Raw genomic sequence first — 19,835 nt, forward strand, 5'->3', positions numbered from 1 at the left:
CTTTATACGTATATATATGTTCTACCTCAATAATGTATATTTTAAATTTATAATCTGCAAAAATGGGGGACGAAACACCTCCCATCATCACATCATCAGCCTGCAAATATATTTTGTTATCATATTTAAAATAGCCGTTCATGCATGAGAAAATCAGTAGATCAATGAACAAATCAAGCGGCACAGTGATAAGTTTGCAAACGTTTTTCCAGCGTAAAACCACCTTAATATGTGGTATATAATTACATTCAAGGGAATTGAGGTAAAACAAGGATTTAACATCGAAAAAACCAGAAGATCCTCTTCATCTAGTAATATTCTTAATAACCCAAATAAAACCATTCAAAAAGATGAAAAATAAGATTAACAAATAAACGCCAGATTAAATAGGAACCACATCAGTAAGAGCACTTTTATGGGAAACAGCAAATGAATTATTAGCCAAGGATGACTCAAACCAGACTAGTAAGGGATACCCAATGCCAGAGGCTCGTAGCTTTTCGACAAAAATATGGATATCTACCTTATTATAAGCTTTTGAGTGATCACAGCACGAACATTTTTGCTAGATTCAACAGAATTTAAAATAATAATAATAATTGCTTTATGAAAAGAAAATTAAAACTTTTCGTTATATTATTTATTTTTTATTACACTCTGTAATTATTATTTACAATATGTAATTTGCGGATACATGTACAACTATTTACATTGAGGGGAGAAAATGATCAATGTTATCCTCCCTCTTCACTTTTTTTTTTTTTTTTTTTTTTTTTTTTTTTTTTTTTTTTTTTTTTTTTTTTTTTTTTTCTTTTTACTCGGAAAGGAGGTCGCTGGGCCATTTCCTCTTAAGACGCCTTATGGGATTGTAGGGATGGGTTCTATCGGACAGGGCTTGGACAAGACTATTTGGATGGTGTGCGAGTTTTCTGTGAAACTTGGTAAATTTTTGGGGAATAAATTTTTGGATATAAGGAATTTGAAGGTCTTTGTGGAGGGTAGCATTTGAGACATAATAATAAGGAGCATTTACAATGGATCTGAGGACTTTAGATTGAAAGGATTGGAGACGTTGGATATCGGAAGGTTTAGCGGTTCCCCACAGTTCTATTCCGTACGTCCAAATCGGTTGTAGTAGTGTTTTGTAAATTGTAAGTTTGTTTGTTGTCGATAGTTTAGACTGTCGTCCTATAAGTCTGTGCAGTAGACCATACCGTCTGTTTTTAGGTTACGTCGTTATATTAAAGAACAAAAGCATTATGGACATGGATAGTCCGATCCGTCTGCTAGAGGTTATTGGTTTACAAATATATATGCAGTTTAGAGAAGAGAGAAAGAAGAAAAGAAGAAAGAGAAAAAATATACAAAAAATAAAATAAAATAAAATACAAAATTACAAAGAATACCTAAAACATGCAAAAAAATAAACAAGCGAACTAATATTAAAAATGAAGTCTATACCCAAAATTTTGATGGCTTAATAACAATGAAAGAATAAAACTTAAAAATTAAATTCTTCAATCAATTCGCATCTGTAGCTCCAAGCATGTTCAGCATACAGCATACCGAATCAAGCACCGATAATTTGAGCCAATCAAGAAACGCAATAGCTCACTTCTTGGAGGGGTAAAACAACCAAGGTGTAAGAACCGAATCTCACCCAAAATCGAGCATCTTAGTTCATGCAAGGAAAGTCCGCCAAAATTAGTCTTCTGGAAATCAAATATGGGTGAAACTTCTAATTCCTTATATATATATAAGAATTTGAAATAACGTCTTTATTTAATAGTAGGTTCGTTGTGGTTGAATGCCACTTGACAAACCCATGCAGATCAATCGGCACAAAGTAATTATAGAATTATAGGCTGTAGAAACAAACGAGTCCATGACCTTTGCAAATGAGAACATCGGCTTGTGGGCCTGTAATTAGACAGAACAGTCTAATTGCCATTTTATGAACAGGTAACACATACGATAACTTCCACTTATCAGGAAATATACCAGATGCCATCGAAATCTAAATAAGCGAGCAAGAGGGAATACTCAGCGAATGACAAAAGTGCTTCAAGAAAATTTCGGGAACACCATCAGGCCCCCCCCCCATTAGATTTTAGAACATTTGACTTTTTTCTACTAAAGTTTTCTTCTAAGCCGCACTAAAATTAATATTACTCGGGCCTATATCACAACTTATCCCACTATAATCATTATTAGAGGTAGAATATGGTAGAACTAGGGATAAATTTATCCTTGAATAATTTCGCGAACGAGTGTGCAGTATCTTAATCAGATATATTACATATTAGAAATTTCTAGATGATTGTAAAAATAAAAGTGAAATGGCAAAGCTAGATGTATGTTTGACAAATATCTGGTTAGTACGGTTGTTGTTTTATTAGAATCAATATTTAAGTTTATTAACTATTAGTTTTATTCATTACAAACATAATAATTAATCAAATTTATCAAATATTTTAATAAATTTTTATACTGATTAACCCTGGAAGTTAACAACTAGTGTCATTTTCCCCTTTAAAAGTTTCTTTGAGTACTTAAAATGTATTTTTTTTTAGACGGACTTTGTTAAGTATGGCTTTTATGCTTTATTTTTTCGCAGGCCTTGAAAAAAATTTACGTAGAGAAGAACGTAATTGAATTTTACATATAAACCATTTGAAGTATTTCTTTCCTGATATGTTATTTTTTTGTCAAGTCAATAAAGAGTAGTCAATTTTCTCCCGGGTAATTCCATTAGTCATGACAGTCAGCAGGTGATCCCCGGTTTTATTTTCTTACGCTCAGCTCTTTCCAGTTAATGACAAAAAATTCTTACTGGACTCTAAGCAGTCTTGGGGAATTTAAGTAAAGTATTTTCTTATCGGGATTAGGAGTCAGAAAAAAGTGCGAACGAGTGAAGTAGGACTGGATAAAGAAAGAGTTGCTGATTCGACTATTTCATCTTTCCGTCCCCTTACGCCTACGCTACTTATTATCTCACTTTCTTCTGGACAATGTCAACAATTGGATAAGCATAAGGTTAATCCGATACCCCTAGTCTTATTTTGCAACAATTTTGTTCTTATATTTAGGTCAAATACAGAAAAAATTGAGAAATATTATTTAATAATTAAGAACTGTGAAAAAGTAACTGTCAGCAAACATTTATTTTGTCTTATACCCATAGAACAAAACAGCAAGAAATGGAAATCTTTTACATTTGAGTTGATTCGATTCTTTTGGCTGATTTGTCGTTCTAATCTAAGAGGTACGAGAAGTAAAAGTTTGGTTAGAGTTGTTTCCCTACTTAAATATTAAAAACGAATCACTGCAAGCCTGACGGTTAGGGAAAAAAGGTAAATCTAGATAACTGTTAACTGGTAGGTTTTAGAAGGATATATCTAATTACTTAACTTATTCTTTTCAACAATAATGTGTTAATAGAGTTTCTTGACCGGCTTGTGGACTTTCATGTCAACTATGTATGCCTCTGNCACACACACACACACACACACACACACACACACACACACAGCTTTACATTTACAATGTCGTTCATGATAATACATTTATTTACTAGGTACTCCCTATATTTTTATATATAATCTGTATCAATAATGTTAATTTAAAATGATCAAATGTAACAATCTTGAAACAGTGATAAAATGTATTGTAATGGCACAATTGTGTTCAAAACGTTGCTATAAATAAAAATTGCTGAATCTTTCGATTTAGCCTAATCAGCCAACACCTACACTACATTTTATTTACCTATCCTTTCATGTATATATTACTTTTTATATATTCATTCCTGTTTATTTCTTAGTTACCTTTTTTATCTACGTTGATATTGTTAATACATTTACATTTTAAGCGGAATGGACTTCTTGGAAGTGATTTCGTAAAAAAAAACAAATCAATCTGACCACCCACTCTAATTTGTTAAAATAATAAGAAAACAAATCATTGTTGATCATTGTGATAATGTCTAAACGGTGTTAAATTTTGTTAAAACCAAAATCTCAAGATATCATATAGTACATATGTTTATTATATTGGAATTAGCTGATTATATAAAACCTTTATATGATAAATTTGTAAAATAAATGTTTCTTTTAGTTTTCTCCGTTCAATTTGAAATTATACAGTAAATCGAAGAAAATGTCATTTAATTTAAGAACTATTTCTTTCTTAATTCTTCAGTTTCGGTATCGTCGAAATATTTATTCAAATAAACTGTATATCTTTGCTCGTTTTTTTCCCTGTAATTCAATATGAAGGTATACTGAAAATTGTATCCATTTGTTGTTTGATCCAAAAGGGAAAAATACATGTTTAAAATCATTAATTTTTTCTATGACAATTTTGTCACAGACTTTCTTTAATTTACTGTTATTGTCGTTAAATACGTCCCATTGTATGGGTGACCTTTTTTAGCACAGTTGTTTGCCGACTTTAATATCAAACGATATTTTAGGAATTTTTCCTTGTTGCTGTTATTACGTTCCTTTCAAATATATGTATCGTGCGCCGTTTTACTTTCAGGAAAATCAAACCCGGGTCAAAATCATGTCTTGAAGGGACACTTAATAACCCACACCCCTTTCACAATACCAGGCCTACAATTCAAACCAGCAAATAAATTATTCAGAGAGTAAGTTGGCATAACTTCCAACTTTATTATCATACGGAGTAAGTTCACTACACTGCAACCAAATGCAAGTCCAAATTACATTATTTAAAATGTAAATTTGTAGTTTACAAAATATAGAAGATACAATAGAAGCAACATTCTGATTAATTAAATTCAGATAAGTGGTGAAGGATAATAATGGAAATGTTACATATAATTAGAATTTCTAAATATGTCATTTTTTGCGCAACATTTTTTGGAGGAATTTAAAACTTTAGTATGTTAAAAAAATTTTTTAGCAAGAAATAAACTTGATTGAAACCCCTGGGTACAAATTTTTGGCACCTATAAGGTCGATGTTTTAAGTTTTTGTCAATAAACTGAAAAAAAAGAGAGAAAAAAACATTTAAAATAAAAAAAAGTATCAAGTTTATAAATTTATTTTGGTGGGCGCAAAACAACCCAAGCTTATTTATTGAAGAGTTATCGCCGATACGGGGCAAGCTTAATATATTTTCCGATACAAAATGTGGCGAAAAAATTATAATACTGCTTTTATATTAATTTATTATACGTTTCACTGTAAAAAAAAGAAAATTCAATGAATAAATCATCGACATACTTCCAATTCATTATGGCAAAGATTTATTATTATAATTTTAGCGTCTTATAATTTAAAGCGTTTGAAACACATACTACTAATGCTAAATTGGTTGACATTGAACTATATATATATAAATAAAATAAAATAAATTTTGTCACAAGATAATGATCCGAAAGAAGTCAAGCAAGCCATCAGCAATCTCCAGAACATGAAAAGTCCTGGTAACGACGTAATTACACCTACAATATGATCCTAACTCCCTAAAAAAGCAATAATTTTCATAACATATCTCTTCAATGCTGTCACACGCATTACCCACTTTCCCACCCCATGGAAATTCTGTTCGATAAAGATTATTCTCAAATCAAACAAACCCACTCCCCTTCCTAGGCCTTACAGACCAATCAGACTTTTTCCTACAATTGGTAAAATGCTCCGCTTTTAAAACGTATACACCATTTCCACTGCCCTCGAGCTGAAGCAGTGTTGCCCTGATGTCTTCCTGGATATACTCCAGGAATTTGCACCCGGGGCTTCTGTGGAAGCTCAAGGGCATCCTTCCATCTGCATCCATACCTTACAGACCGTCATTTCCAAACTGTCCAAAACACTTCTTCCTCCTCTATTAACCCAATTTTCGCTGGTGTACCACAAGGTAGCGTATTCGCTCCCCTCCTCTACACAATTTACACCACTGATCTATCCACACACATTAACACTTTCATGTACTTTGCCGACGACACATCAGTACTCACCTCTGATAAATATCCCGTTACAGCTTCAAGTAATACACAAATTCCTACTTAATCACGCTCGAATCCTGGCTGGAGATTCAAGGTTAATGAAACTAAACCTAAATACAATGACAAAACATCTCTCCTTTCTCTGCATTTTGATAAACTTCCTATTGCCGTTGCGAATCGCGTACGATACCTTGGACAAGTGACCTATGTGGAATTAGGAGACTCAAACGTAAAAATTCAACCACATTTAGAGTGCTAGAAAGACTACTTGACGAACGATCCAAACTTACATTTCAAAAAAGACTACACAATGTTCTGCATAGACATATGTTTTCGAACTGTACAGAAGCGCTAAGCTTTCTGACAGACTACAAACCCTACAATCTAAAATTCTTCGAAAAATAGTTAATGTTCCCTTCTAGGTCTCTAACTCCTGGGCCGATAAAGCAGAACAAGTAACTAAAAGAAAAGAACTCACCGAAGTACAGAGACTTGCGTGCATCTGCATAACGGGAGCAATGAGAACACGTCCCACAGTTAGTATGAAAAAAATATTGGGATTAAATCCCCTACACCACATGGTAATGAGGACAGCACAGAAAACTATCATTAGTATTATCAAAGAGAAACCTCCAACAGGAATAAAACTAAAATGGAGAGACAGCAACAAAATAATGAAAGACCATCCGATACTTATGCTCCAAGAGGCGACATGAACAGGATGCTTGAATTTAATCAAAACTTCCAAATAAACCTAGGTACCAAAAAAGAATGGGATCGAGAGGAAAACACCTCTTTTAAGAATGGCACTATCTTTTGGTACACAGAAGGATCTAGAAAACAAGAAGGTGCAGGGGAAGGAGTATTCGGTCCTGGAACCAAATACTCAGAACCCATGGGAAAATACACCAGTATCTTCCAAACTGAGATTCAAGCAGTCAAGAGATGTACTCAATTCAACTTGACTAAAGGGTACAAAAACAAGAACAATCATGTCAGATAACCAAGCAGCCATCAAAGGACTAAGCTCAAATATCATTAGTTCAAAGCTGGTGCTGAACTGCAGAACCAAATTAAACATATTAGGTACGAACAAAATCAGCCTCTGCTAGGTCCCAGGACACATGGAAGTAGAAGGCCAAGAGGAAAGGAGCTGCTACACCGCTGATAAGACACGAACTCTTCTGTAGCATAGGAACCCATACTATCAATGAATATTTCAGACAAAAGGACAAAAAGAAAATGAAGGCACAATGGAATTCACTCATTGGACACAAACATTCCAAGAATCTCCTAACAACTTTCGGAAGAAAAGAAATTACAGAATGTGTCAAAGGAAGCAGGAATAAACTGCGAGCCAAATAGGGTTCTTAACAGGACACTGCACGCTAAATGGACACTTAAAGAAGATTAATCCAAGACGGCACATGCAGATTTTGCAAAGAGGCAGAGAAGACATGAACACACCTATTAACAAACTTCGGTGCTACATTTGCCCGCAGGAGAAAATGCTTTGGGACCATAGAAGAGACAACCATTGAAACCGGGCCTGCTAATCAAGTTCCTTGATGAAATAGACTCAGCGGTATGCTTTAGGCAGAGAACGGGGGATACAATAGCTCTTAAAGAGCGCAGTATATTACACCCCGTCTATTACATCTACATCTTTTAGTCTCTAACCATACATTTCATACCGGCTTAAAAATTCCATTCATATCCGACCTTGCCCAATTCCGTTTCAAAAATTTTGGATCTAAATTACTCGATCACTCAAACCCACTTAATACGCGAATTGTCAACCACAACATTACCCGCCAGTCTTGTCGGAGACTGAAGCGACGTTGGACACACCACAACTTAATTGCCTGGCGTCTGCAAAGGATAGTTGCCAAGTCCTCTCTGTTGGTGAACTAACGTCTCCCATCATTGGATGGTCACCGTTCACGCCTTACACGTTCTTTTTGATTGTTCCAACAATTTTTGGTTACTGCATATTTAAAGTGCATCTGTAAATAAATAAATGAATTCTGAAAAAAGACAGAGAGAAACGCGCCAAATGGAATAGTGACAGTATTAAAATGTAAGAATGGGGCCGAACCCTAAATTTCCACATCTGCAAGTTTAACTGTTTCTAATTGTTGTGCAAAGCTCGGAGGTAAACGAAAATGCGAGCAATCTTCCATTTTCTAATCGCGTTTATGCAAAACACTATGGAAAAATTATAGCTAATAAATCAGACGCGTGTTGTCTCTGAATATAATGAAGTTTAAATTTGGCGATATTCCAACTTGATCTCTCATAATGACGAAAGTTTACCACCAGCGCTTACATCGGTTTGAATTCGGCTTGTTTCTATTTGCTGCACAAATCGATCAGTTCCTACTTTATTGGTATGCCACCGCGTAATAATTAAGCTGCCTGCATAGAAACGGCCTTCGCGCAAATTAAACGCTCCGGTTACACCTTGTTATTAATACAACGATAATCCAGGCGTAAGAAATGGTTAATTCGGTCGGAAATGTGCCCAATTGTCGAGAGTGTTGAACCCTTTGTTTCAATTAAGTTCAAGGCGGTGTTCTCGAAAAGGGCCCGTTCGAAATAAGTGACCTTGGTGTCTTTGTGATAGAACAATTGTTTAAGGAAATCATTATGAGCTTTAGTAATTATTTTTTATTATAGTCCAATGGATTTAATGCGGAATTGTAATAAGTTTAGTTCTTCAGACCGCTTTTACTGTAATGCTTATTAACGATTATTTGGAGATCGTGAGATGCGGTCTGGCGTGACGTAGGTTTTACAAAAACATTTTATTTATCGTGCCAATGTTTCGATCTTTAGTAAGATCATCTTCATGGCTCAAAGTGTTTGTTTTCCGTGTGGATGTTCTTGACTGTCGTGTTGATAATGACACATCTACACGGAAAACACACACGTTGATCCCTGAAGATGATCTCAATAAAGATCGAAACGTTGGCACGATAGATAAAAGGTTTTTCTAAAACCTACGTCACACCTGGCCGCATCGCACGATCTCCGAATAATCATTAGATGAGAAAGAGAAGAAGTGAAAAAATTCAGGGCAGCATAATTAGAAGTCGTTTGAACTACTAATGTTATGCTACCTAAGAAAATAAAAACAATATGGTCTGTACCCAGCTAAGAAGCTTTTTCTACTGTCACATACTATAGGATGGATGACATTGCTTTCCCGTATACTCGGTCGTTCTAAATAGGACAATGAGGATCTTTAACGCCCGCACCTAGCCTATTCGGCCTTATCGGACGTTCTGATTCTCAAGATGAGAGCTGACGCACCTCCGCATACGACAGAAGGGTGTTACTGCCGCAGCGTTGGTGTAGAGGCTGCTCAGCCCCGAGGGGCCAGGAAACCTCTCTCCCCGCTTGCCCATTCTAAGTCGTCGGGTCCGGATTAAGCATCGAACCGCATGCCGCGCGCAAAAGGCTACTTGGGCCCAAATACATCAGCCTGGTCTCCCGCGCACTCCCTGGATAGAGAAGTCACAATAGCTCAAGTGGTAGAGCAGTGGCGTATTTAGACGATGGATGACACGATAGTATGCTTGTTCTTTATTTAAAATACAGCTATTATATACATAGAAAATTAAATTAATGTCCAGTAAATTGAGGTGTCCGCTAAACAGAAAGAGTCCATTATCGGAGGTTTCACTTTACTTCGTCGTCACTCTCAACACGACACACAAGAATGACACATCTACATGGAAAACAAACACTGAGCCCTGAAGATGATCTCAATAAAGATCGAAACGTTGGCACGACAAAGAAAATGTTTTTCTAAAATCGACGTCACACCAGACCGCATCTCACGATCTCCAAATAATCATTGGCTAACGGTCACCAAACAACAGTGCTGCTTAACGTCTGCTTGGAACTCAATTTATTAATTGGTCTTAAGAATCCTTCTATTACTATTTCTGATGTAAAGGTGTAAATCGACCAGTTGTTACTCAACAATATATTTGGTAGGATGGAGGATGTGGTCCAATGAATGTTCCAGTGTTGAAACTACGCCAAACTTTTGGCGTTGAATAACCTACACTAGTCCTATTTGTTTACGTTCTGATTTTGTCTATGATTTTATTTTGTAAAAAGTGCCATTTATTTATTAAAAAACATTGTACTTAGTATGAAAATTAAGACATTATAAAAAGAGAAAAAAAGGTTTATACATGTTGATAAAAGAAAATAATTGTAAATACTAACTGGGAATATAGCCCTGAGGAAGGTGAAATAAAACACCGAAAGCACATCAACACATTCAACACTGGAACATTCAATGGACCACATCCCCGATCCTACCAAATATATTATTACTTCTTTCAATTAATTATTCTTTCTATTTAAGGTCTTGGTTGAGATAAAAAAAGTCAGTTCCACGAACGGGATTCGAACCTACGACCTTCGGCTAAATACGCCGCTACTCTACCACTTGAGCTATCGTGACTTCGATCCTCTCGGACACCAACTCTCCATCTCAACATACAACCGTTCGAATTTTCCATCATTTTGCTTTTTTCAAATGTTGTGTAATCAGGATTGAATTTTCAACGACTTATGAAGTGGCCACGGGGAGCTGTTTAGTGAAGTGATACTTATTTTACTTATTAAATATTAATTTACGTATTAGTGGTCTTTCTATGTAAGGTCTTGGTTGAGATAAAAAGAGAGTTGCAGAGTTGGTGTCCGAGAGGATCGAATTCACGATAGCTCAAGTGGTAGAGTAGCGGCGTATTTAGCCGAAGGTCGTAGGTTCGAATCCCGCTCGTGACAGTGACTTTTTTGTCTCAGCCAAGACCTTACATAGAACGAATAATTAACTGAAAGAAGTAACTTGTTCAATTGACCACTAAAATGTAAATGGATTTATATTATTACTAGTTATATGTACGTTAATATTATTTCTACGATGTAATATAATCTGATATTAAATACAATTTATAATTTATTTATATTTATTTTACTTCATACTCAGGGGCTCTCGTCGCTACCGGTGTTTCCAGGGGAGGCGGGAAGAATGAAAATCTTTATGTGTTATGTATTTATGCTTTTCTTGTTCTCTTAATAACAACTTGACTACCTGAGATACTTTCAAAAGTTTAGCAAAGAAAACAAGAGAGAAAATATGAGAGAGTTAGTGACAAAGATGTCACTTTATGTTTGTCAGGCTGTAAATAATATATATAATAAATGTACTTCATAATGCACTTTACTTTTATTAATGAACTCGAAACGTTTTAAATTTTATAGTCAAAGGTATGTTGCAAAAATATGTGTTTTTAATAATTAATAATGATTAAAATATAATTCTTTCAAATCAAAAATTAACCGTTGTATCTATTATTACGTCATGGTTTATGATTTAAACATTAAGTTTCAATTATTGAGACTCATCGTTTTCGGATAATATTCACTAAAAATCTAATTAAATTGTTCAGTTTTTGTGCCACAGTTTCGAATATTACAATACCTTCTGGTGGGCCATCGTGAAAGTGTCCGTCGGGCGTAATCCTGTAACAGATCAATTGACAGTTGACGGTCATTATTGATCAAACTTGAAATTTAATCCTTCGCTATAACAATTATGTACCACATTTCAAGGTGAGCATGTTGATATAGAGTTTAGTTACGTGTTTAAAGATGGGTCAAATTAACCTAATTAACGAATAATCCATTTCAACATCGAAATGACATTCTCGTATAATGTAATAGCTTTAGCAAAACATTACTGTTTGTCTGGAAACAACAAACTACGACAAAACTTTAATGCTTTTTTATACTTTTCTACCTATATGTACGTAAAAATAACTTACATATTAAATATTGCGTATGCACGCGCACTCAACCGTGTGAATTTGGCACAAGAAGCTTTTCTAAAATAAGAGAAAATTTGTTTTTATTCATGTGTTTCACGTGCTCGTTCATAAACGCGCAGGCGCCTAAAAAAACCCTCACTCTCTTCCTCATTCACTCACTCGCTCTTTCTCCCTCTCTGCTCTCTCTTTCTTTCTTTCTTTCTTTCTTTCTTTCTTTCTTTCTTTCTTTCTTTCTCTCTCTCTCTCTCTCTTTCTCTCTCTTTCTCTTCTCTCTCTCTCTTTCTCTCTTCTCTCTCTCTTTCTTTCTTTCTTTTAATCACATTCTCTGGTATCATTACTCTAATTATTTAATTATCTCCCACTTGCTTTTATTCTCTGTCTGTTTGTTTTTCGGACACTTTCCCATTTATTAATAAATTATGGTAGAGTAACATTTTAAAAAATTCTGCAAACAAATAATTTCTTATACTTTCCGAGGTACCCATACACACCCATGTGGGCATACACGTTCACGCATATGCAATAGATGGCTTAACTTATTTCGGACCAGAATTTCATCAAAAATGAAAATCCATATCAATAAATTAACAGTGTATACTTTTTAATAGTGCAAAACCACAGAGAAGCGCGCGCTCATATACACGCATGCGAATTAGTTGTAGTAAATTAAGAGTAGGATTTTCATAAAAAATAAAATTTCACCTAACTGTATTGTTCATTTTTTTTGATAGGACAAATACCCAAACATACGCACTCACGCACGCATAGATATTTTATCATAAATAACACGTCAGACCAAATGTTGACAAGGATGAAGTCATATCAAAAGAGAGAGAGAAACCCGTACGTCATCAAATTACAAACAAATTATAATTTTGTTCCAAGGATTAAAAAAATAAAATAATGGTCATTTACCATGTATGTATAGGGTGGTACTTTACCAGTAGATTTTACATTAAAAATGGAACCAAAAACTCCTAATTAACTATGGTCTGAATCTCTACAGTTTCGGAGTTATTCCCCCTTTTCTTATTTTATTCAAGATCTCGCGACCTTGTTTCAAATAAACAGTGATAAAAAGCTAAAAGGTTTTGGATAAATCGGTTGATACCATTGAAAATTACGTTAAATTTCCAATAAGTTGTGATCAAAAATAAATTTGTAAAAATTGGTGAAATAAGCGTTTCGGTAGCCAGAACTTTGAAAAAAAAAAATTTTTCAGAGTTGAAAAATTTACTATGATGATTCTAAACTAATATTTCCAAACCTAGAGACCAACAAATATCAGAAAACGTATTCCATTTAATATCCTTTGTAGTGGTGTAATTGCTTTTTTAATTGCATTTTTCAAAGATGAATAAAATTGATGAAGGAAAGGAAAAAACCGTGCTTGACGGTAAGGTGGAAAGATTTAAAAAAATAAATTTAAAAAATTTAAGGAAATTTTGACTCAATTTATTAAAAGGTTTTACATTTTGATTGGAGTCATACTTGTTTATTTGAAGCAAGGTCGTGAAATCTTAAAAAATCGGAAAAAAGGGGAATAACGCCGAAACTGTTGAGATTCGGACCATATTTCATTAGGACATTTTGGTTCTTTTTTGAATGTAGAATCTACTGGCAAAGTTTGTAACACGAATAGCTGAACACCCTGTATACATACACACATAGTGCAGCTTTAATAATATAATGTAAATCACATGTAAAACAAGTTTCACAAACTCACACATCCATTTTTTATATAGTCAACGTTATTTTATTTTTATTTTTTTTAATACAAATACATTTTTACGGTAGAAATAGTAATAATTTTTTATTGGTCTTCTAGAGTAGAAACCAACATTAAACGAATTTTATGATTTTTTAAGATTTCACGACCTTGCTGGAAAAATCAATGATAACTCCAAAATAAACGTTTTGGACAAATGCGGCAGCGCGTCGAAAATTCATCGCGGAGGGTGGAGAACGTTTCGAATCAAAATTAAAAAAGTTTAATAAATTCATTCAAAATTTCCTTACGTTTTTATTTTTTAATATTATTAATCTTTCCACCTTGCCAATCCTTCAGTCACGGTTTTTTCTTTTCCTTCATCAAAATCTTCATCTGTGAAAAAAGTAATTTAAAAAGCAATTGCACCACTAAAAAGGATGTTAAATGGTGTACGTTTTCTGAAATTTTCTGGTCTCTAGGTTTGGAAGTAGTAGTTTAGAATCATAATAGTAAGTTTTTCAACTTTGAAAAAAAAATTCAAAGTTCTTGCTACCAAAACGCTTATTTCACCAACATTTACAAGTTTACTATTTCTCATAACTTATTCAAAATTTAACGTAGTTTTCAACAGTATAAACGGATTTGTCTAAAACCTTTTAGTTTTGAAGTTATCATTGTTTATTTCAAGCACGGTCGTGAAATCTTAAAAAATCAGAAAAAGTGGAATAACTCCGAAAGTTCTGAAATTCGGACAATAGTTAATTAGGGCTTTTTGGTTTCGTTTTGAATGTAGAATCTACTGGTAAAGTTTGTAACACGAGTAGCAATTCCCTCTACATACACACAGTGCAGCTTTAATAATATGTTACAATTAATTAAGGCTTTTAGTTGAGATAAAAAGTCAATGGCACGAGCGGGATTCGAACCCAGGATCTTCGGCTAGATACGCCGCTGCTCTACCACTTGAGCTATCGTGACCTCGATCCACTCGGACACTAACTTCCCATCTCAACCCCACCTTTTGAATTTTCCCTTCTTTTTGCCATTTTTTTTTTCGAATCCCGCTCGTGCCATTGACTTTTTTATCTCAACTAAAAACCTTAATTAATTGAAATATATTAATTGGTCAAGCGGACTACGAAATTAGTGAATTTAATAATATGATATAAATCACATGTAAAACAAGTTTCACAAACTCACACATCCACTTTTTTGCTGTAATAATCGAATTTATATTATTTTATTTTTATTTTTAGACAAATACATCACTCCAGTATAAATAATAATTAATTTTTGATAGGCATTAAAATTAAGTCCTGTAAAGTAGAAATCAACATTAAATGAATTTATCTGTGAAATACTTCAGTTAATTTCCTTTTTGCATTTTGTATTTTTGACCCTTATTTTATAATTGTTCTAATTTATAGATAATATTTTTTCTAGTTGCCCTTCCTTGCGGTGCTTTACGTCATTTATGCCACCAGTCTAAAAATGTCCAATCAATTTCACAATATTGAGAATTTGGACCAAAAGAAGTCGTTAGATTATATCGTGTTGACAAATTTTGTCAATTACACTCTGTCTCTTGTATATTAGTATTGTCCTTGAAAAAAAATTAATAACTTCAGTCAATAACAGTCAAAAAATGTTGTTGTGTTCAATGTCTGGACGTTTCAAGGTGTTATGTTCCTAATTGAGGGGAAAACGATATCGACGTTTGAAGTGCGAAGTCACGACGAATTAAAATAAAGTCCAATGAAAAGAGGAACTAACAGTAAATTATCGATAAATGTTTAATTTATTTTCCCGTTTAATAATTGAAATAGAATAATCGCGCCTTTGTTCGGACGACAACAGTTGTGTCGTGCTGATTACTTCATTAACGTTCAATGCGTGTTGAACTTGGTTTTCTGACTCGTGTGTGTTGATTCAACTCGAATGACATTGAAACAGACATGGGTTTATTTTATCTAGAATTTAGAATTGACAAAATGTTCTTTTGAATTTGGAATTTACATTTTTAAAAAACTTTATAAGGTGGCAGTTTTGCCAGAAACAAGTTTTGGATTTCAATTTTATGATTAAAAGTTCATCGTACACATTGAGTAATTATTTATAAGCTGGGATTGGCGTTGTCAAGTCGGAAGTGTACGAAACGTTTTGTACATTGACAACATGCGGGAAAGGTAAACAAAAAAGTACAGAAAGCGAGACAGGGTGGACAGCTTAAATTGAACGCCTGGATCGGAATTAATTCCCCTTTTCTCCCTCCTTGCATTCCGACAGGTTGATTTTCTGTAAAATTTGACTTTTTGACAATACGCAGCTTACCGTATCGGTTTTTCGGCGCGGTTGTCTGCCCCTGTCGGCTGTCTAGTAGAGACTGAGAGAGGCTTCGGGACTTCGCCAACCCCACCACGCCGCTTCGCCCCGCGCACCTACCTTCTATGGCAAAACAATAAGCAAACTTTACATCCTAATTGATTATACAATTATTGATTGACGTATTAAGTAGCCTCCAGGCTAGGCCTGATCGAGTAAACGCAGTAAAATGTTTCAATACACACAAACCATTTCAACTACGTATACAACAGATGGACGTCAGAATAAAATAACACCCTCAAAAATTGTTTTTTAAACAATCAATGTCAAATAAATATAACATAATTTATAGAATTGTTTTTAATTTGCATTTAAATTTATCATCAAGATTTTGTTTAAAAAAACTGTCTCCTGTAAACTTTCGCGTACATCTTTTTTTTACTTTTTGAGGGTGGACGCGGGACTATCTCAGGGTAGCATCCTCGGCCCTGTACTATGTACTATGTACCTATTGTTCAATATTCCTTCCTCATTCAGGTCTTTTGCATTGTGCCGCACTTTGGCCTTTTTGGGATTTTGCAGAATTTCTTTATTGACTATTATTGCCGCTACGGCTCGCGCAGGTGGCCGGGTCGGGCAAGCAGCTCACCTATACAATATATAAAAATGTATGTACATTGACTAAAACGTACAATTATATGTAATTCCTAATTTAGGAGTGCTATCACTGGATAGCTTGTCCACATGATGTCTATTCGTTTTTGATTTTCTTTTAAGTAGAATTACCTCGTCGTCTATGTAACTTATTGCGCTTCTCGCAGACTGTTGTTTTATTACTCAACAACAACAACAATTTTTTTTGCAAGATGAATAATTCGTTGTGTCCGGTTTGTAGAAGGTGCACATTTTCATTCCTTCAAAATGACGGGCCAGAGGAAAAACGGCCACCACACATCTGTCGCCAAAATCCGTCCCATCATGTGAGATGGACCACCGGCATTAAGGAACGGGGGCAAAAAATAGTGTGATCAGTCACAGTGTATGTTTCCTCTTCAAATATCTAGTTCTGATTTGAAGAAATGTTTTTATTTGATAAATTGAAGTCAAGTTATTTGAACGTATTCTTTTCCATGTTGTTTAATCTTTAATCATTTGTATTTTTTTTTTTTTTGCATGATGCATGATTTTTATGATAATGTTATTTCATTTGTCACAATTCAGATTAAATATCAGGTATAAGTTTACAATATAAGAACCGTATTTTTTTTCATAGGGTGCGGGTGTTTTTGAAAAAAGCCCATTTGTAAGTATGTCGGGTTCGAATGCAGGACCGCTGGATTCGAACCCGGGACCTTCACCTTACATTGATGAGCGCCGTGTCAACGCCTAAACCGTTGCGGCCAACGACTCCCCCAAGTATTGCTTGGAAATTGCCTTCTGTCAAAGTCCTATGAATCAAATGTTTAACACGCTTAAATGTGGATTTGTATACTTTTCAAGAGAGCGAAAAATGAGATTCTTAATTTTCCGTAAGGTCCATGTAGGACGTTTTTACATTTTAATTTAATTAGACCTCATAAAGTGCACCAACGTTGTTTATTGCCAGTGGTATAATTTTCATAACTTTTTACTAATTATTAAAAAATATTCGGTAGGGAGATTTGCGATGAAGCTTCACCAAATTGAAGACAAAGTACTGAATGTGCAATTTTCCGGTTGAGTTTATAATAAATTTCCATTACAGAAGATTCGTTACTTTAAATTCAATTGAATTAATAGTTTTAAAAAATAATTAAAATAACAGGGAAATAGAAAATTCTTCTAGGAAACTAATTTTTATTTCTTACAACATGTTAGTAACACTGCAAACACCACAGGTTGACAACTGTGCTACTACCTCACGTTGGATATTATGCTGAGGTGTAGCTAGGTAATCTTGCTACCACCGCAGGTTGGCAATTATGCTGAGGTGTAGCTAGGTAATCTTGCTATCCCCGCAGGTTGGCAAATATGCTGAAGTGTAACTAGTTAATCTTGCTACAACAGCAGGTTGGCAACTAAGCCCAGGTGTAGGTAGGTAATATTGTTATTACCTCAGGTTGACAACTGTGCTGAGGTGTAACTAGGCAATCTTGTTGCCACCGAAGGTTGGCAACTAAGCAGAGGTGTAACTAGGTAATCTTTCTACAACCGCAGGTTGACAACTAAGCCTGTAACTAGGAAGTTATTTTTTACGGAAAATATATTTAATGAAGGCCTAATTATAATTGAAGATATCATATTTCAATTAAGTGAAAAAACTTCTGACTTGAATCTTCCATCACCAAATCGGAGTAAATTGAAGCAAACCTGTAGGATTGGTCCTAAGTCAACCTTATGACATTCCGCAAATTAATGCCTACATCTCTACTAATCTCCCAAATTTAGTACTTGACCAACGACAAGCATGATTCAATGATAGTAGTGACAACATAAAAGAAAAAACGTTTTTCTTAATGCTCCAAGTGGAGCAGATCAGTTCAGATTTACTTATTTATTTATTTTCGAGGGTATTTCAACTACGAAGTTATATGAACCCTCGGGGGTGCCGGTGTTTTTGTAAAACTGTTCAAGTTTAACTCGATTGTTAATTCACTTTCAAGCCTGGACACTACGTCTTAGCTGACGCAGAGGAACTTCTTTTAATGTAAGACGTTCAGCGAGAAAGTGAAACACTGATCTTTCTCTTTTTGTTTTGAACTTTAATTTATAGTTTTGTAGTTAGTCATCAATTATTTACAACATTTATTTATTAATATAATATAAATATAATTAAATAAAACTGAAAACCACTAACACGATTGGAAAACTATTGAGACTAATCGGTGATCAAACTAATTTATTTGTCAAAAATGGCATACCAGATGATTATTTATACTCCCACTTTTATTTCTTTTGTTTGGAAATAATTTTAAAGAAATAGGGAATGGTTTTATTTATATCTATCGACATTCATTTACCTCCTAGTAACTTTAAGTTAATTATTAATTCAATTACTACCTAGTGACTTTATTAAGTTAATCCTAATGAATTAAATTTTCAAAATGTGCACCACCGATCTCCATACAAAGCAACATCCTATTATGGAAATCATTTCGCAATTCACAAAAGGATCTGGTTTTGAGCACGTGCAATTTTTTCACCTTTTACCTCAACTTGATTTTGGTCTAGTATGTTGTGCTGTATTTGTTTGAGATTTTATAACTTGAACCCTTTTTAAATTAGGAGAAGAAGCAAAGTGATAACCTCATTGTTTTCTCTATCTGCACTGCTTGGAGTTGATAGTTATCGAACGCCTATGACTTTCAAAAATGCAGATTTATTTATTTACTTTTTTCGCTAACTACAAAGCTTGTTAAATTTAATAATTCGACATTTTGCTCTTTTTAGCCTAACTGAATTTTTGTCCAGTATGTATCGCCGTATTTGAAAATTTTAGAATTAGAATTATCCCAATATCGGCAATTGTGACGATTCAATTCTTCGGTTTGTGAATATGGATTGAATCACTCAATTGCCAATCGGTAGTTTATAAATAATATAATATAAATAATAATAAATAACGGCATACCCCAAAACATGCGAATGCGGGCGCACATCAAACAGACAGGACGAAGAATAAAAGACTCTCCACGCAGAAAATAGTTGCAAACAATCAACAAAACAGACAAGCATTAAACTACTACACGACGTCAAAAAGGATAAAATTTTGATAATTGAAAACTTGGAAACATAGACATTTAAAAATTGAAAAAACTGAAAAATACACATATTCAAAACACTAACATTTAAGAAAAAAAAAGGACCGACAGAACAATAAAAAACTCAGACTCAAACAATCAAAGGCATCGATAAACAAAGATAATCCCGATACACACCCCACCCATCACGACCGTAAAAAGAGACTTGACTTCACGTAAGACTCACTGAAGAT

The 19,835-nt window shown here is 34.3% G+C and overlaps 1 protein-coding gene across 2 annotated transcripts in view; it reads right to left on the reverse strand.

Moving 5' to 3' along the window:
- Positions 1 to 15,916, reverse strand: part of LOC106669121 (dual 3',5'-cyclic-AMP and -GMP phosphodiesterase 11A-like) — a 203,154-nt gene extending 187,238 nt beyond the window's left edge. The window contains exons 1-2 of one of the 2 annotated variants that reach the window (XM_014398402.2): positions 15,872 to 15,912; positions 11,484 to 11,524 (exon numbers count right to left, since the gene is read on the reverse strand). The gene's annotated coding sequence lies outside the window, so the exon portion shown is untranslated. Of the gene's footprint in view, positions 1 to 11,483; positions 11,525 to 15,871 lie in introns of both variants that reach the window. The other variant, XM_014398401.1, reaches the window with a different exon arrangement.
- Between the last annotated feature and the right edge of the window lie 3,919 nt (positions 15,917 to 19,835).

The sequence above is a fragment of the Cimex lectularius genome, unplaced genomic scaffold, assembly GCF_000648675.2.
Source record: "Cimex lectularius strain Harlan isolate CLEC.00 unplaced genomic scaffold, Clec_2.1 scaffold283, whole genome shotgun sequence".
Lineage (NCBI taxonomy): Eukaryota > Metazoa > Arthropoda > Insecta > Hemiptera > Cimicidae > Cimex > Cimex lectularius.